Genomic DNA, 16,220 nt, shown 5'->3' on the forward strand with positions numbered 1-16,220 from the left:
TCAAGATTGATTTGTTCAATGTATCAGATATTGCTGTTAGGACTGGAGATACAGGAGTTGACTTGCCCATATAGGGGAGAAAAAACACTCAACATTTTTTCTTCCTTATACCACCCCACTGTTGCACTTTCTTAGCTCATCTCCTAGCACACAGCCCCTGCTCCATGTCATCCATATACAATAAACATGAATTCAGTCAAAACTTGGTCCTCACAAACCATGACAGTTGAAGAGATATGGGTCAGTGACTCTCCCAGGATACCATCTACTCAACTTCAATGGATCTTTTCTCCAATGACTAACTAGCGTTACGGGGTGAGATCTCATTGATATGCCCCTCTGCTGAATATTTATTTAGCTACCTCAATCATCTTCACAGGTTTAATAAGAGATCCATGCTTTTATTATGTCTGGAGAAAGAGGCAGCATGCAATGGTCAGGAGAGGCCCCAGTGTGCAATGTTATACTGAATGATGGATTGGGTATGATAGAGAGGAGAAAGGATTGTGTTAAAAGACTTGGCAGCTGAGAGAAGGCCAGGGAGTTTGGGTTCCACTGGGTTTGGAAGCTGGAATGGGATGGGAAGGTTTAGGTTGGACATTAGGAAAAACTTCCTAACTGTCAGAGTGGTTAAACACTGGAATAAATTGATTACCGAGGTTGTGGAATCTCTATCTCCAGAGATATTTAAGAGCAGGTTAGACAGACATCTATCAGGGATGGTCTAGACGATACTGGGTCCTGCCGTGAGGGCAGGGGACTGTACTGGACAATCTCTCAAAGTCCCCTTCAGTTCTAGTATTCTATGAAAAGAGGCTATTAAACCAAGCAGAACATGGATATATAGGGATAGCTGACTGGACTAAGCCATTTCCCTGGTATTCACTGGACTGGCTTGATAGTATACTATTAGTTTCAGATGGCATGTTTGGGAGAAATTAAACAAATGTGGTTAATTTCCCAAAATGTACTTGAAGCATAACTCAAGACCAGGGAGTTAGCCATTGTCTGCAGAGTGACAGGTAGAGACTATCTGGATTCTTAATTGAATGCAGGGGATAAGGATGATCAATGGAAGCAATTTAGATCTGTCCCCTCTCGGGGTGTTTCTACACAGTACCCTTACCTTTAAACAAGCTTCGCAATTTGAGTAGAGCAAATTGTGTAGCTTATTTTGAGGTAATTTCAAAATAGCTGCAGAATGGGGCACACGAGGCACTGAGGCAGCTCTAGAGGTTCCAAGGGGTCCAAAATTGCCTCTGAACAGCTCTTTGCCATCATGGCAGCCAAGAGACCATCAGTGCTGGTAGATCCTGTGATCCCTCCAAAACCTCCCTGACCAGAGAATCCACAGGCACTGGATTCAACAAACATTTCTATAGAGCCGGAGTAGGTGGTGCTGGAGGAGTAGTCGGACGCTAACTATGGCAGCGCAGAACTCTTCGGTGCCAGGTATCAGTACCTTAGCAACTCTGATCAGTGCTGCATGGTCATTGGCTTTCCCTGGTGCTCAACTGGCAAAGGTGCTGCAGTGGACACAGCAAAGGTTGCGGGTGCCGTTGACGGTGTGGGTGCTGCTCTATCCTGAAGCTGGTGTAGAGGGAACTGCACCATAAATTCAATAACATGTCAGGTATGGAGGGAAGATTGATGTCATCCTCCAAGGCCTTCCTGACTGGTGAATCCATGGGCAATGGACTTGACAAACTTTTGTGGAGCTGGAGTCTGCGGTGTGGGGATATGTGGTGACGGCTGTGGGTGCTCCAACACTGGACACACCCCTCCAGGGCCCTTTGTGCGAGGGTCTGGCTGGACCCACCTCAGTCTGCTGCCTTCTTTTGGTGTGGCACTGGGGAATAGGATCGATGCCTCACACTCATACCCTGTTGATGTGCTGGGGGTGACGATGATGCCCTCGTGAAGAGTCCTTCTTTGGCACTAAGGGTCTTGCACTGAGGCTAATGCGCTGTGGGAAGTTCTTGGTGCCAGTTCTGCTGTTTGAGGCTGGAGTGCTGTCTCCATGAGAAGAAGTTTGAAACAACAGTCCCTCTCATTTTCTGTCCTAGGCCTGAAACTACAAATGAGACTGATGTGCTTCTCCCATGTACTTCAAATGAGACTTGTGTGAATTGCCCTTAGGCAGAGGCTTCCAGCAGCTTGTACAGTACATAAACCCGTGACTGCGGCATGCCCTGGTCCAGGGAACAAAAAGCATGTGGGGGGAAGCCCCCAATCCAAAAGTTACTAACACTTACTACACTATTTATAACTAACTACAATAAGAACTATCAAGAAAACAACCGCTAGGCCAGCACTTGCAAAGCAAGAGCAAGTAGCTCCAATGACCATCACTGGTAGAGTAAGAAGTAACTGAGCAGGCCATGGGTTGGCAGTGGAATACATACACTACCATACCAGCACTATTCCGGGGGTTCCACAGCTAGGGAAAAAGAACTACAGCGATTGTGCACGTGGAACTCGAACACATCTATCAGAATGGACATCAGCAAGCACTCAAAGATCTATATATTTGGGGTTTTGCTGGGTAAGATTATTTGGGCCAAAGAGCTTTAGCAGTGAATAGGGCCTTGTCTCTATGATACTGTGAAATTCATTCAGTGCTTTCGAGTCACATAGATTTTATTTAGCTGTTCACCTTGAAGTGGTCCAAATCAAATAATTTTGAGCCAATATTTAGATTTTGCTTAAAAGGGGAGTTACAAAGTCCAACATGACTAGAAATGTTTGCATGTGAAGTGAAAAAAGCTGAATGAAAACAGGCTTCTTTTACAGTGCATTTAAACATTCTGCTGCAGTGCTGAGTTCCCAACATAAGAACACTGGGCAAGGCTCAGGGAGAAGCAGAAAGTGACGTGAACTCGACATAGAAAAGGAAATGAAGTAGGGTTGCACGCATCACTGACTTTTGTGTTCAGTGGCTGTTGGGGAGGAGGAACAGGAGAGGAAGTGTTCCAAGTCACTCAAAAAACAAACAGAAAAATCTGGAAAAAGTTATTTTGGGTGAAATGAGTATGTAGTTTGACCTGAAATAAGTGGATATGGTGCTGTCCATTTGCACCCTGGGATTAGACTCAGCTGGGTTGCTGGCAACTGAGGGTACATCTACACAGCAGGGCTAAAGTCAAATTAAGCTACACAACTTCAGCTACATTAATAGGGTTGCTTAAGTCAAAATAGCTTAACTCGGCTTTAGGCGCTGTCTACACAGCAGGAAGTCAAAGGAAGAACACACTTCCTTCGACTTCTCTTACTTCTCGTGAAATGAGGGTAAACATGAGCTGGAGTAAAAAGTCCTCCAGCTCGACATTATCTATAATATATAAAGGAGAATGTTTGTATATTTGTGCGCTAATAACTTGGACACTATAAGAGCTACCACAACCAAACTTCGCATGGGATAATCTTTCATCCAGGAGAAGGTTTTAAGGTACTTTGGAAAGGAAGAGATGAGAGACTGATGCCTTTCCCCGGGGCTGCATGGAGCTTGGCAGTGCAGGCAGAAGCGGCTTCCTGGGGGAAGTGGCAGGGTCAGTCGATCACTAAGGCCGGCGGAGGGATAACCTGTCATCCAGGAGAAGGTTTTTAAGGTACTGAGGGAGGGAAGAGATGAGAGACCGATGCCTCTCCCTGGGGCTGCACAGAGCTTGGCAGTGCGGGGAGAAGCAGCTTCCCAGGGGAAGCGGCGAGGACAGTCACTCACTAAGGCTGGCGGAGGAACAAGGATGCGAAGGGCAGGCTCGGGTGCCAGCAGCAGGCACGCGACTCCCATCCCTCTCCCTCCCTTCAGGCTCCTCACCTCAGTTTTATCAACTTTCCTGAGCAACGCCGGGTAACTCCAGCTAATTTCAAAATAAAGGCTTGCAGTGTGTAGATGTACCCTGAGATTCAAATCCCTCCTCTGTAACAGGCACTGTAACCCAGATCTTCCCTTCTCCCACATAAATGCATTTAGGGCCACTTGTATCCCATACCTTCCCCCCTTTCAGAAGGACACCTGAATTCCCTTTTGAATCTATCTCCCCAAAAGTAAAGATTTTTTGTTTCAAAAGTGTGGAAACAGTCTGTTTTGACATGTCCAAACTTTTCTTCCCTGGACAAAAACATATTTGCCAAAAAATCTACATAAATTCACTAAATATTTTGCATTTTTAGTGAAAAAATAGTTTTGCTCCCAAAATTTCTCTCAGTTCTAAAACCTAGCAGTCTAAAGCTCCATAAGAGTTAGTCACAAAAAAGCGAGTTGTCACCAATGGGCCAAGCATCTCTTTTTTCTTCTTTCCTCATAGCACTGTGTATTTCACTCACCAAGGTGAGGCAAAGTCTCTTTTTGTAGGCTTTTTAGAAGCTTTCAGGAAACACCATTAATTTCAGATTTATCTAGAAAGTCCCTGCTATAGTAATCAGAAGTGCATCTCCTAGTCAGAGTTACCAGATTTAGGCCCAACAAGAAGACTATTTCATTATCTTAATGATGAGAGTTCACATTAGCAATTTTCAAAGTGAAGGATCCCAAAGCAATATAGGGTCACTCGCCCATACTGAAGTGCAGCCGTCATTTGAGTGGAACACAACAGTAACTGAATGGACACAGTAATGCTACTATACATCAAACAGGAAGTTAAACATTTCAAACTACAAGAGGAATCTGAACTGATGGGACAGTCACACAAACTAGAATGTGGCCAGTACACACTCCAAAATAGCATACTGGCATTTTAATGCAAGTAGTCAAGACCCTGGTTTAAACATCTCATCTGAGACAGGAGTGCTGGAAGTACTAACAACTCTGTGACTAAAAGTCTCAGAGGGGTAGCCATGTTACTATAACCGGATTTTTTTTTAAAAAACAACGAATGGTCCTGCAGCACCTTAGAGACTCTGTGGCTATTGGTTCAATACTGATTCAAAGGGAAGATTATCACCAGCTGAGTCAACAACACTCTTCCTGTAGCCCCTAGGGAACACTTAGGGAATAAATGGGAACACCTATTTATTTTCAAGGCCCAATGCTGCATCAATATTGGATAAGATCACAGTCAAGAGATGGTATGAGAGCAACAAGTTTCAGCAAAGGTATTTCTTGTAGAAAAATGCACTTTAAAATTATTTGCCTTTCCTTGGCTAAACAATGACTACACCCATCTTGGCACATACTCAAGAATGGAGCTGCCATGTCAAGAACCAAACGTAGCTCCTCACTCCAAAGTATTTTCTTTGGCTTTGAAGTGTATCAAGGTGGAGACCCGGGATTATAGATATAGGGAGATGGAAGAGTCACTGAGAGGACTTGCCTGAGAGGCAGAGAAACGGGAGATACCAACATGCCACTAGTCCATCTCCATCCAATTTGTCCACAGTGTGCTGCTGGACAGACCTTGCAGGAAAGCTGGGGGATTTGGCACTGACATGGTGTGGAATAGTCAGCAGATATTGAAAACAGAGCCGAGAAAACAAAGAAGGGCTTTGTAGTGCAAGGCGACACTGAAAACCATGTGCCCCAGCTAGCCCCCTTGCATGGAGTGTTTGCTAGAGTACAGAGTAAAGTACATTCCTCTCATTTGATTACATGACAGTTTTATATACCAGGTACATGGGGAATTTTTATTAACCCTTTCACTGCTAAAATACATGTCTGGAAGGAACATATGACAAGAAGTGGGGGCTCATTTCTGACCTCTATTACTCATACAATACTTAGGTACAATTAAAGAGACCATGTATGGCTAGTGGACACTAGAATTTGGCTAATTCTTTTTAAAGTTTTTATCTATGATGTTGAGATAATTAAACACGAATAGATTTTTAAAATCTAATGTTCTTTTCATCACTGATGTTGTTTATTTGCTGTTTTCTACTTGCCTTAAGTAGAGACACTACATGATTTTTTTTTAAATTGGATAAGATCATTTAATTTCCTACCCCACGAACTAAAATGCAGAACCTATGAATTCAGTGTGTAGAACACCCTTTCCACCCAGTTACCTCCATTCGTGAGGAACTCATTACAGGTTTTGATGTACAGGACTGGATTCTTCTGAAGCCTGCCACTCACTCAGCAGGGTGTAACTTTTCTTCCTCTATAAATTTAGCAGTGCTTCTACCCCCCAGCTTTGCTCCTTCCTGGCAGGGTCCCCAGGGCAGCTTGGAAGGAAAATTTCACTCACAAGGTAGCCCCTTTAATTGCCAGATATTTGGAGACTTCCAAGAAATAAACACAAATATATTTAACAGTAACTATATTGAACAGGAGATAAACATAACATAACAGGGTAAAACACTATTCTCAAGGTTACCAGGCAGATAATACTGATGAATTTCCCCAGTCATGTGACCTGGAGTAGCAAATGTAAAATTAGTGTTCTGTTGGTACACACATTTTGTAGGGGCCCTTGATGACCTGTGACCACAACATCTTCCATGCAGCAGTTAGCAACATGGCTGACTGGGTTCAGAACAGCCCAAAAGATTCACAAGCAGGATAAGGTGATAAGGCCCACATGCAGATTTAATAGGCGGCAGGTAGCAAAATCTCCAAACACACCCTGGCTTGAGGACACCATTCAGGGAGTAGAAATCTCCCAAATCTCCCCCTGAGTAGCTAACTAAAAGTTAGTGCACTCACAACTCTGTGAAGGAGCTTCAGATTCAGGGATGGCTCTGGAGGTCTCAGGCACTGAAGAGGGGCTGCTGGCAAGTGATTTCTTCATTCAGGAGTCAGGCTGCTTCTGGTGCCAGGGTTTCCCCTCACCACAAAGGAGTGCAGGGCTCAGAGTGAAGATTACAGAACTGTACTAAAATCCAAACCTTTAGTCTCCTACCCCAGTGCTCAGACACACTCATGGCAGGCAGGCAGCCAGCTCCGGACTACCAGTCACAGCAGTGGTGCCTGATCTCACACAGGGAGCTGGAGGGCTAACCCAGACTGGCAGAGGGAAGTTCTCCCCCCACCCCCAAAATACAACACTTTACAAACTGGGATTTATCTTTAAGCGGCAAACGCTCAGGCTGAGGGATCTTGCTTTCAGGTCCGCAGAGGCCAGTTCTCAGGGGGAATCTTGCAAGCAGGCCTAAGACTCACCAGTCACCCACACAACCAGACCTGCCCCTTTTCCTAGCTGGCTCTGGACTGCTCCAAAATGACTTTTCCCCTCTCCTGAGCTCCTAGGGAAGGGCATCTCACTCCCGGTTGTTTGCCAAGCAGGCTGAGAGTCTATCCTTGGCTCCCCCTCTGTACCAGAACCAATGTGCCTCTCCCTGACCTCCTGGAACACAGCACCCCAGGTCAGCTCCGTGGGGGTTACAAATGTATCCAGCATTACAGCCCCTGGTGTTAAAGCACAGGAGTGGAGTCCAGGAGACACAGGTTCTGTGCCCACCAGTGGTTCTTTATATGATTCTGTGCCTCAGTTTCCTTAGTTGTAAAATGGGGATAATGATACCCTCTTTTATAAAGTGCTTTTGGATCTTTACTGAAAAAGTGCTATATAAGAACTAGGTGATATTATTATATGTTGAAATCAATGGGAGTACTCAGGTATCTAAAGTAAGCATGTGCACAATTTCTTTGAAGGACTGAATCGTAATGTTGTAAAATATTTTGGCTCTCTGAATAGTATTATTTCCCAAGAAAAATAAATTATTTTTTCTTGACGAATTAGCCCACCGTGGTAAATTTCTAACCCATGATGTTGATACAATACAATTTTAATTATGACAGCTTTACTATAGCATCTTTCATAAACAAGCATTTTACAAAGCAGAAATTCTTAGCAGCTGTACGTAGTGTTTCTATGTTCCAAGTATTTGATGGAACACTATGCAATTAGTCACCTAAGAGAGCTATGGGGTAGATAATTCCTACTTATGTCCATATTTAACACATGGAGAAACATCGGCAGAGAGGTGGAGGCCTCTATGTCAGAGAGAGGATTAGATTAAGGAATTCTTGATTCCCATTCCCATGCTCAAACAAAGCTTAGATCCTTGATAGAAAATATGGCAATAGGGAAAAGAAAATATGAAATCCCCTGGACAGAGAGACTGGAAGGCTGCTGGTGAATGCTTGTGAAGAGAGAGAGGGAAGGCTGATGTGAGATGAGTGCATTGTGAGGGTAGCAGAGAGTCACTGGACGAGGTTTTTGCAAACCCCGGAAGGCTTTTACAACAGGGAGGGTGATTTTGGAGGTGCTTGAGAATAGATTTGAGGATAAGGAAACTTGAAATAAATAGGAGAAGGGAAGGGGAGGGGAGAGAAAGATATTCTGTCGCCCACCCCACTACCTCTATGCATAAAGTATCAGGAGAAAGGGTGCTAAACCTGAGTAGATAAAGATACTTTCTCCTGATACTTTATGCATAGAGGTAGGGGGGTGGGCGACAGAACATCTTTTTTCCTCCCCTTCCCTTCTTCTATTTATTTCGAGTTTCCTTATCCTCTAATCCTAACTCCAGTCATCTGAAGAAGTGGGCTATGCCCACGAAAGCTCATGATACCATCTACAAGTTTTGTTAGTCTATAAAGTGCTACCAGACCATTTGCTTGCTGTTTTTTTTCTGTAACAGATTAACTCGGCTACTCACTGAAGCTCTTGAGAATAGATGTAGAATTAGTCTCAGGCCCGTACACAAAGGGGGGTGCAAAGGGTGCAAAAGCATATATCCATGGCCTCCCAAGTAAGCATGCTCCCACCAGCTAGGGGAAGGCAGGAGCAGTGTGCTATCTGCATCTCCTTCCCCCATGCTCTGGTTGGCTGGGGAAAGCTGGGGCCTATTTCGCCTGAATACTCGGGGGACCATGGGAGTGCATTCACACCCTTGCAGTCCACATTTACAAAAAAAGCACACCCCCACACAGAGATTCCTGTGTATGGGCCTGAATCTAGTTTCTTTGTACACATGAAGTAAGGCACCTACTGGAATATTCTGCTCTGTCTAGACACTGTACAGAGTTAAATGTCTGGATGGGTGAAGATTTCAATATGGGGCAGTCCTGGTATGGGGACAGATGGTCACCCTACTATTATTACTAAGTAGTGCAGCCCCAAAAGGGCCAAATGTTTATTAGCCAATCTATTCTTGCAGGGAAGTTTAGGCCAAATTCATTGCTTCCCTGCACTGCAGTCATTTAGTCCAGTGAAAATTGGATGTAAAAGCTACCAAGTAAGGCCATATGATTTTACAGACACTTTCATAGATTCCAGGGCCAAATGGGACCACTGTGATCATTTAGTTTTACCTCCTGTATAACACACACCACAGAACTTCCCCAAGTAATTTCTAGAGCTTTAAGAAAAATTTCTAATCTCAATTTTAAAAAGCTGTCAGTGATGGAAAAAAAGTCTACCATGATCCTTGTCCAATTGCAAACCACTCTGTAAAACATTTATGCCTGATTTTCAGTCTGAATTTGTCTAGCTTCAGCTTCCAGCCTTTGGATCATATTACTAGACTGAAGTAACCATTATTAAATATGTGTTCCTGTGTATATAGTTGGAGACTATACCCACGTCAACTCCTTAAACTTTTCTTTGTTAATCTTACTAGACTGAGCTCCTTGAATCTATTATTACAAGGCATATTTTAATCATTATCATGGTTCATATGAATCCTACTCAATATTTTAACACCCTTCTTGAACTGCTGACTTCCAAACTGGACACAGGATTTTAGGCTACACCAGTGGCCAATACAGAAGTAAAAATAACCCTTCCACTCTTAGTCAAGATGGATCGCATATGCCCTTCAAACTATAGTGATGCATTGGAAGCTTCTGTTTTGCTGTTTAGACCTGTCCAGCTGATTATCCGCTCCAATATTTTTCAGTTGTCTCTTTCCAGGATAGAATCCCCCATTGTGTACGCATTGCTTATATCCTTTGCTCCTTTGTTCCAAATTTTCTGTATTAAAATGTTTAGCAAGCAATCCAGATAGCTCTGTATTAGTGATTCATTTTCTACCACTTCCCCTATTTTTGTATAATCTGAAAAGTATCAGTGATGATTTTATGTTCTTCCAAGTCACTGATAAAAAGTGTTACTAGTATAGGGCCAGATCCTGAAAATACAACCACTTGATGATTCCCTTCATATTTTGAGACCTATCAGATAATTTAAATCCATTTAATATGTGTCATGTCAATTTAATAACACTCTAGGGTGGTTTTTAAGTCCAAATATTTTATGGTACCTGGTCACATGACTTAAGAAGTCCAAGTATACTACACACAATCCTATTACCTTTATCAAACTTGCAATTTCATCTATAAAAAAATTCAGTTAGGCTGTTTTCTTCAAACACATGTTGATTGGCATTACTTATCTTTATAAATATAGAGTCCCATAGTACTTGCTCCACTTTCTTGCCCAGGATCAATGTGAGGCTTGGGTCCTTCTATTTACCCCTTTTTAAATAGTGGCACAAAATTAGCTTTTTCAGTCTTCTGGAACTTCCCCAGTGTTCCAAGACTTACTGAAAATGGATATTAATGATCCAGCAAGCTCTTCAACCAGCTCTTTTAAAAAGACTCTTAGATAGAAGTTATCTAGATTTGCTGATTTAAAAATGTCTGACTAGTAGCTATTGTTTAACATCCCCCTGAAATGCTAATAGAATGGAAAGTGTTATCATAATCATATGATGAATTAAATCTGCTTCTCCCAAATACAAGACAGAAATATTTATTGAACACTTCTATTTTTTTTGATTATGGGTAATTTTACTATTTCCATATGGTAACAGATCAATACCATTGTTAAGATTACAGTAATTACTCGTTTAACACATGCCCGCTTAACACATTTTCGCAATAGCATGATTTTCTTTTAGGGAACGTTTTTTGAATAACATGACCATCTCCGAAATAACACAAAAATAATCAAGTGGCAGACTACTTTGTGCAACGGTATAAGTTGGTGAAAACAGTGGTAATACGCATGAGCGGATGAATACACATGGTCACAACGCTCCTCCGTTCACTCATGTGTTTATCTTTGTGTTTTAACAAACCGCAGCGTCTTATGTTGCTAGTTATCTTGTGTTGCTAGATATCTAATGTTGACGTTGACGACCCAGCACCAACAAAAAATTAACTTTGCCACCACTACCTGAAACGCAACCCCCACCTTTTCCATTATTTTTAATGGGAAAATTGACCCCGCATAGCACGTTTTCTCTTAGCACGAGCGTTTTCAGAAACGCATCTATAGTGTTAAATGAGGAATTACTGTATTTTGGTCCTACTATACTTAAACACCTTATTGTTTTTAACTTTGCTGGCCATAGATTTCTCTGTGTGATCCTTGACTTCCCATACAATTTTCTACAATTCCTGCTTTGATGAATTCATCACTAGCAAATTCCCTTTTCTTCCATTTTATGCACTTTCTTTTACAACTATGTGCACTTCTCTTGTAAACAAGGTTGGTTTTTAATCAACATGGTCTTTGCCCTCAACTACAGCGGTTTAAATCACTGCATAGAGTGCAAGGTGCCATGGTACTAGGCCCTCTTCATTTACAAAATCCCTTCTAAAGCGAGTGTGCTGAGCACCAATTTTCTGCCTTGTGAGGAGTTCTGAAGTTAGACCTGTAATGTATTCCTCATCCCCAGCTTGAGCCCCCATGCTCATCTTCAAAGCCAGATATCAGAAGCAACGATGATGAAGTCAGGTAAAGAACAAGCCAGAAGTATGTATACATGAAAATTCAGAGAGAGAGAGCGAGAGAGATCTAGTTTCCAAGCTAATGCTGCCAACATTGAAAAGTGAGAACTGCAGAAAGTGATACATTACAAAACTGTCTCTAGAAAGAGCAGTTTTCAGAGTTTTCCCACAAACCACTGATAGTTCATTAAAAGTATATTAGCTGTGAGATCCTTACAAAGACATCACAAGGGAATGTTTCCTTTTTTAATTATACAAGGGTTCATTTTCTTTGGATGAAACATAGGACTCCATATGGAAAAGCCATATGCTACAAAAAAGTGGATTATTGTGATGTACTATGCATGGGAAGACTTGAAGAGTTTCCAGTTGATCCTACATGCAACAGCTCGTCTATTAAATAATGAGTCGTTGCGAACACTTCATCCCAGTACTACCGACTCCCCTTCAAAGCTTTCAGTGAGGTGGATTTGAAGTATCTTATGGATTATGCCAGGGGACAGAGCTTTAGCACTCCCTTAGACAAATATGACCATCTTCAATAATTAACATAAAATACAACATAACACAAACTGCTCAGTCTACTGCCCAACAGAAGAGGGGGGAGGGTTGGATGAGAGAAGCTTTATTGTATATTGATTACTTATACCATCATAATGAGGGAAGAATAGGCAGACAACATTTTAAGTGACGCTTGCCCAATGTCAAAATTAAAAAACTGGCTTCATAAGACAATGGAATATTTTCTCAATCAGTTTCCTTTTGGCAAGCATTGATTCTTCCACCCCCACATATAACTGGTGCTGAATTTAACATACATAGCAGTTTTCCCTAAACATCAACAATTTATGTAACACTGGATCCTGCCAAGACATCTCTGGTTTGAGCAATAAAGCCTGGAATAGGACTGAAGCAAAATCAGCAGAGGGAGCATAAAAACGTTGCGGTTTTGAGCACTTTATACAAGTGGTGGCTAATAGCTCCTCCCTTCTTGACGATTGAGTAAAGGAACAACTAATATACTCTGCACAAAACAGTTATTTAGAACCCATCAGGGGAAAACATCCTTTGAACTAATCAAACTATTGCTCCAGGCTGGGAAGGAAGAGAGACAGTTTGTTGTTGTTATTTCTATTTTTAAATACTTTGGAGATGTTCAGATACCATGGTGATAGGAGCCATATAAATACCCAGTGAGAGAGAGAAATTTTCCCATCAGATAAATTTAAAGTTGGTAGTCTCAACTTTAAAATGTTACAATGTCCTTTGAGACAAAGAAATCTGAGTAACTTTCCAAATCTGCCACTAAAAAGTATGAGGAACACCAAAATAATAAACAAGACCTTCCGGCTACTTTATACCAAATATTGGGCTTAATGTAGAGATGTGCATGTGCTACTCTCATTGACTTAATATAAATGATCAGTGTCCAATCCCTTTGACCCCAATAACACAGATTTGGCATTTTTTATTTTAAAGGAATCTTGGGGAAAATCTCTCTGATATTTACATATCAAATAAACATTATCATTTAAAGATAAAAAAAAGTCTTGTTCTGAGCTCAAACAACATCTGGTTCTGCCACAAATTCACAGTGCTGCAGTTCCCCCCCCCCCATCTGTAAAATGTCTTTAATAATATTTACCCACCTTCTGGGGAAACTGTGAGGTTTATCTGATGTTTCTAAAATGGTCTAAGAACTTAAGGTGAATGACACCTTGTTAATGTGAAGCCGTGTTGAGAATGAAAAGGAATGCTGGACTATTCAGAGGAATAATCTAAGATTATCTAAATGACACAGGTGCATATGATTTCTTTTCCTTTTTTTCATTCTTCTACTCATGAATGGGGGGGGTTCGGTTTCTAGTTTGCATATAAGAAGGGCAGAAGCTTTAGCTTTCTTGTTAATTTCATCAGGCCTAAAATCCACCTTTGTAAGAGTGTTAGTATAAATTTACCAGGTAAAAAAAGGCAAACCACCTCACAAGTCCTGTATAAAATAAAGCAATGATCCCATGCCAAAAGCAAGCTAGAAAACAGGTCCTGAGAGAAAAGTGAAAGAAAAAAAATCAAAATCCTGAGAGATTAATTAGTGCTCAATATCTCCATGCGGTTTCTCTATCTGATACTTACCACCACTCTATCATTGAATGCATACTGCACTTTTCAGATGAGAATCTTAATGTGCTTTATAGATATTAACAAATGAAACTTTGCACCCCATCTGTAGGATATTCTCATTTTGCAGCCGGAGAAACCAAAAGTGCAGAGGAGTTAACTGACCTGCCCAGGGCCACAAAACAGGAGCAGATCACACTCCTTTATGTGAAGTAAAGGACTGAGGTATCTGATCGAAAAACAAGTTTAACAATCAAAATCTTTTCAACCAAGCATTTTCTGACATTTTCCTTGTTTTCAAACAAGAGCATTTCCTAACCCTGCTTGATTTCACTGTGAAGTAATAATGCTGTATCTGTAATCCACATTGTGGCTTCCATGGCAACATATTGCAGGTCACAAACACAGAAGAATTTCATCTGACTGCAAGATCATACAGGAGGGAGAAGAAGATGGACAATTAACTTATGCTACCATATCTTCAGCACAACATAGGCAACAGATAATCTGTGGCAAAGTAAATAGCATCTTGGGTACATAATAATGTGCCTCTACTGTACAATCACCCATTAGTATAATAATGAGATGTCTCTCTAAGGCTCTTAAAGTGCTTTATAAACATTCATGAACAAAGTGATTTACCAAAGACAGACCGAGAAAAGAACCCAGGCATCCTGACTTCCAGTCTTATGGTTTAACCAGTCAAAAAAACAAACAAAACAAAACAAACCTTACTTAAAAGGACTTACAAAAATGGGGGGTGGAGATGCTAGTGTTTGTACCTTTTCGTCTGGCTGTTGGGAGGTGACGTGGTTCCTCCTGTTACGTGTCTTTCAGTATGGGGAAAGAAAATTGCTGGAGAGAGGGGAGCTACATGCCTTGTCTTTGTAGGTGGAAAGAAGGACAAATTTCTTTTTTCCCCGGTTTTGGGCTAACTTTCCTGGATCAACAGACAAAGCAGAAAACACTCCTGAGATGGAGGGTCTGCTCACTTTGCTTGTGACAAAGATGACAGAGGCACAAACTTGGCTGCAAGCAGTTTCCAGTTTTTAATAGACTGCAGCAGTCCGAACACAAAGACTTGCCAGTTGTGCTGCTGTATACGCCTTTGCTTTAAGCTTGCCAAAGAGTGACAGTCCCTCCTGCAAAGCTCTGCTCTCACATAAAACAGAGCTTGACATTGCTTTTCAGACAGCTAAGAAATGCCAGGGCTGTGAACAAGCAAACTAAGACTCTAATCCTCATTCCAAAGTGCGATGATAAAGAGGTGAGACTGGTGTGGTTGGCTGTTATCTTGTCGCACCGTGCTACTGATCCCAGTGATGAAACAAGGCATGCCTTGGATCTGAAATCCTTCTCAGCTCTGTGTCCAACATACTGTACAGAACACAAACCACACTCTGATCCTGTTGCAAAGGATGAACAACAGAAATTCAAAAGAGCAAGCATTTAATATAAAAAGATTCCCCTCCGGCATGCTATGGAGCCCATAAAGTCCAGCAAGAGAGAATCCTGCAGCTTTGCATATCTGTAGTGCTTCTCCTTAGAAGATCTCTTTACTTCTAACAATTAACTGAGCCTCACACCACCAGTTCAAAGTTTACATCAAATCTCATTTTGCACCTGGTGAGAGACATGGCAAGTTAATTTGATTAAGCTCCCACAAAACGTCAAAGGCAGTGAGAAGAACAGGACCCAGAAGTCCCCTGTCCCAGTGTTCCAGCTCTCATCACTACAGGATTCTTGTTCATTATCTAATGTTGATTTAGCTGATCTGTCCCAGGAGGAATGGTAGAGGGAAGAGAGTTTCCTCAAGATCAGAGCATTTTTTAACTATACTTGGCTAAACCAGGGCTGGCCAGTGAAGTGCTCTCCACTCCCAGATTCAATTCCTGGGCCTGGTTTCTCACTCCCAAGCTGACAGGGTCTGGGTGCTGCAGTGGTCACGCTCGGGGAAAAGATGACAGAATTTGCAAAACCAAAATAGGCCCCTCATGTCTGGCTTAAGCAGAAGCCCCTGCTTTGTGCTTTACAGGAAGGCAAATAAAACAAAGCAAAAACCAGAAACCCCATCATGATGCTCCCAGCCTACCGTGCAGTAACTAAGGAAGCAGCATTTCATGTTATTTACTGCAAACTCTGCTGGTCAAGAAGAGAAAGGTGGTGACAAACTCTAATGGAAATCCAGCTTCCAGTCAGATTAGAAGTTATTAAACATCAGGAAACGGATGAGGGGATACCCTCCAAGGATTGAGAGGGTGCCCCACAGGGAATAATGAGGTAAGACGAGTCCAAGGTAAATTCTTGCTGGTCTGTTTCTGAAAGGCACCTCTGTTGCTCTGTCCAGTCCCTTCCTCCTGCCTTGCCTATGCAGACTCCAGTTAAGACACACATACATTTTTCTTAATCAGCATTATGCAGC

The 16,220-nt window shown here is 42.0% G+C and overlaps 1 protein-coding gene and 1 long non-coding RNA gene across 8 annotated transcripts in view; one reads left to right on the top strand and one right to left on the bottom strand.

Annotated features, from left to right (window-relative positions):
• LOC142829150 (uncharacterized) overlaps positions 1–16,220 on the top strand; it is a 243,039-nt gene that overhangs the window by 129,432 nt on the left and 97,387 nt on the right. The gene's annotated exons all lie outside the window — the stretch shown is intronic.
• RAD51B (RAD51 paralog B) overlaps positions 1–16,220 on the bottom strand; it is a 627,945-nt gene that overhangs the window by 66,500 nt on the left and 545,225 nt on the right. The gene's annotated exons all lie outside the window — the stretch shown is intronic.

The sequence above is a fragment of the Pelodiscus sinensis genome, chromosome 4 (assembly GCF_049634645.1).
Source record: "Pelodiscus sinensis isolate JC-2024 chromosome 4, ASM4963464v1, whole genome shotgun sequence".
Lineage (NCBI taxonomy): Eukaryota > Metazoa > Chordata > Testudines > Trionychidae > Pelodiscus > Pelodiscus sinensis.